Genomic DNA, 4,015 nt, shown 5'->3' on the forward strand with positions numbered 1-4,015 from the left:
AGAGAGACCCTGTCTCAAACAAAACAAAACAAAACAAAAAAACACGCTATTTCTTCACTATGTCAGGGAGGATGCGAGTCCTCTGCTTACCACTTAATTTTCTGGAATTTAGCCAAGGTGTCAGTGTGTCTTACATTCTAGATGGGGCAATGGCCCTTCCACTTTTTGTAAGCTCTTTTCTTTCAATATTTGTATGTCCTGAATGGATGTCAAATGACTGTCCCCAGAAACCAATTACTTTTTTTTTTTCCTTGAGACGGAGTCTTGCTCTGTCACCCAGGCTGGAGTGCAGTGGCACAATCTTGGCTTACTACAACTTTTGCCTCCCAGGTTCAAGTGATTCTTGTGCCTCAGCCTCCCAAGTAGCTGGGATTACAGGCGCTCACCACCACACCGGGCTAATTTTTGCATTTTTTAAAGTAGAGACAGGTTTTTGCCATGTTGGCCAGGCTGGTCTCAAATTCCTGACCTTGAGTGATCTTCCCACCCCAGCCTCCCACAGGTGTGGGATTACAGGCATGAGCCACTGCGCCTGGCCAGCAATGACTTCAATGTAATGCCATGCCTGTGCTCCTGGAGAAAGGTACATAAAATTTAGATCTTGCTGGCAAAGACTGCAATAGCAAGGCTACTGAGGTGCCATGAAAAGAAACCAGATAAAGGTGGACCAAATCCCTTCAAAGGTGAAGGTAAACTGCAGCTAAGAGTCTCTTGAAATAGAGACTGAATAGAACCTATACAAATCTGTGACACCAGAATATCTACCACTTGTTCGTTGGACGGAGTCAGTAATTTCCATAATGTTGGATATTGGGTGTAGGGGCTCAATAGGTTGGGATCACAGCAGTAAACTGCAGTAATCCACTTTGAGGCACCCAGATTTAAGAACAAGCCAAATTAGGCTGGGTGTGGTGGCTCACACCTATAATCCCAACACTTTGGGAGGCTGAGGAGGGTGGATCCACCTGAGTCAGGAGTTCGAGACCAGCCTGGCCCATATGGTGAAACCCTGTCTTTACTTAAAAAAATACAAAAATTGGCTGGGCATGGGGGCTCATGCCTGTAATCCCAGCACTTTGGGAGGCCAAGGCAGGTGGATCACAAGGTCAGGAGGTCAAGAGCAGCCTGGCCAACATGGTGAAACTCCGACTCTACTAAAAATACAAAACTTAATCAGGCGTGGTGGCAGGTGCCTGTAATCCCAGCTACGTGGGAGGCTGAGGCAGGAGAATCATTTGTAACTGGAAGGTGGAGGTTGCAGTGAGCCAACATCGCGCCACTGCACTCCAGCCCCGGCAACAGCAGCAAAACTGTCTCAAAAAAAAAAAAAAAAAAAAAATTTAGCTGGGTGTTGTGGTGCATGCCTGTCATCCCAGCTACTCGAGAGGCCAAGGCAGAAGAATCACTTGAACCTGGCTGGTGGAGGTTGCAGTGAGCCAAGACTGCGCCACTGCACTCCAGCCTAGGCGACAGAGCAAGACTCTATCTCAAAAAACAAACAAACAAACAAACAAACAAACAAAAACCGGTCAGGCCAAATTAGGCTGTTAACTGGAGAAATACCCGGCCAAATGCAGTGGCTCATGTCCATAATCCCAGCACTTTGGGAGGCTGAGGTAGGAGGACTGCTTGAGCCCAGGAGTTTAAGAACAGCTTGGGCAACAGTGTGAGATCTCATCTCTCCAAAAAAAAAAATTTAGCTGAGCATGGGGGCGCACCTGTGGTCCCAGCTTCTCAGGAGGCTGATGCAGGAGGATGCTTGAGTCCAGGTGTTGGAGGCTGCAGTGAGCTGTGATTGCATCACTGGATTCCAGCCTGGGCAACAGAGTGAAATCTTGTCAAAAAAAAAAAAAAGAAAAAAAAAAGGCAGCACTGGGGATAGTTGCCCCTTCAACCATATAACCATTTTGTATTAATGGTTTTGTATAATGGCTGTCAATCCTTCCAGGCCCAGTTCAATTTACATTGAGTCATATTAACTAATTTAATTGGGGAGTAAGTTCCATGGGGTCCCATTTTGTCAATCTAATTTGTAACTGCCAAAGACTTAATTTAAATTTATGGCTAGGTGCAGTGGCTCATTCCTGTAATTCTAGCACCCTGGGAGGCCGAGACAGGTGAATCACTTGAGGCCAGGAGTTTGAGACCAGCCTGGCCAACATGGCAAAACCCCGTCTCTACAAAAAACACAAGAATTAGCTGTGTTTGGTGGCGAGTGCCTGTAATCCCAACTACTCACGAGGCTGAGGCAGGAGAATTGCTTAAACTTGGGAGGCGGAGGTTGCAGTGAGTGGAGATCCCGCCACTGCACTCCAGCCTGGGTGACAGAGCAACACTCTGTCTCAATAAATAAATAAATAACTCACTGGTTCAGAGCTTCCTTGGTCACTGTGGGATTTTTAAGGGCTGTTGTCTCACCTTGTCACCCAGGCTGGAGTGCAGTGGCACAGTTACAGCTCACTGCAGCCTCAACCTCCCAGGCTCAAGCTACCCTCCCACCTCAGCCTCCCAAAGCCAGGACTACAGGTGTGCGCCACTACACGCAGCTAATTTTTGTATTTTTACAAATACAGGGTTCCACCATGTTGCCCAGGCTGGTCTTGAACTCCTGGGCTCAAGCAATCCACCCACCTTGGCCTCCCAAAGTGCTGGGATTACGGGCGTGAGTCACCGCACCTGGCCCTATGTGATATCTTAAGACAATTTGTTCTATAATACAACCAAGAATGATTTAGCCAACACAATAGTTACGATGGCTAAGGAGAGGCACAGGGATTTCTGCTCTATTTATTTTATATTCAGTAACTCCTCTATGAGTATCGGGATACCTTCATTACATTTGATGGGATACCCAGATACAACTATAACATGAGCCCTAGTACTAATCCCATGAAGGTTTATCAGCTCATACAGATGTTAAAATTCAGAACCTACATTATAGAGGACAAAATCCCAAGGAGTGCCCTTTTATGATTTTTGTTATGCAAATCCCTTTAATACATTTTCAATTGGGTCAAACTGTGGACTTCTGTTTCATCAGTGTTTTTTCCTTTTGTTCCTTCCCTTCCCTGTTTTGGTTTTTGGTTACCGGATATACTTTGGGGGAGGGTGTGTCCTCTCTAAACTGGTACTAATACTTTTTTTTCCCCACCAGCGAGCCGGTGTCATCAGGGTGTCATCGGTGTCATCAGGGTGAAGGGCCTCCCCTACGGCAATGGTTGCTCTAGAAGGTTTAAGAACCCCGGGTTTAAGTCAGGTTTGAACTAACTTCTTTGCTACGCCACAGCTATGCCATGGGTGTTATCCCCACTAAACCGAAAGGTCAAGATCTCTGTCATGGTAGAGGCGTATGAAGCAGCAGCAATAGCACTTCAGGGTCTTGGGGAACCTTCTGCTGTTAAAGAGTGTGGACTCAGCCCATTATCTGATGGCTGCTGTTCTCTACCTTCCCTCCCTGTCTTCTTTTTGAAGGACTGCTCCTCCGGGGCAGCCACATAATGACCAACCTCTGACGCAGTGTATATAGTCCCCCCTCCACTCGCACTCTTTACATTTGGGGCAACCCAGGCATGAGTCACAACTTCACTATAAATACACAGGCAGGGCTCTTTCCGTCTCAGGCCGCCACTACGAGAGGAGCCGCCACCATGTCCGCGCATCTGCAATGATGATCCTGCGGAACTGCTCCAGTTTCCTGATCAAGAGGAACAAGCGGCCGGGCGCGGTGGCTCAAGCCTGTAATCCCAGCACTTTGGGAGGCTGAGACGGGCGGATCACGAGGTCAGGAGATCGAGACCATCCTGGCTAACACGGTGAAACCCCGTCTCTACTAAAAAATACAAAAAAAACTAGCCGGGCGAGGTGGCGGGCGCCTGTGGTCCCAGCTACTCAGGAGGCTGAGGCAGGAGAATGGCGTAAACCTGGGAGGCGGAGCTTGCAGTGAGCTGAGATCCGGCCACTGCACTCCGGCCTGGGTGACAGAGCGAGACTCCGTCTCAAAAAAAAAAAAAAAAAA

At 47.9% G+C, this 4,015-nt stretch overlaps 1 pseudogene; it reads left to right on the forward strand.

Annotated features, from left to right (window-relative positions):
• The first annotated feature begins 3,647 nt into the window (after positions 1-3,647).
• Positions 3,648-4,015, forward strand: part of LOC112613550 — a 931-nt pseudogene continuing 563 nt past the window's right edge.

The sequence above is a fragment of the Theropithecus gelada genome, chromosome 19, assembly GCF_003255815.1.
Source record: "Theropithecus gelada isolate Dixy chromosome 19, Tgel_1.0, whole genome shotgun sequence".
Lineage (NCBI taxonomy): Eukaryota > Metazoa > Chordata > Mammalia > Primates > Cercopithecidae > Theropithecus > Theropithecus gelada.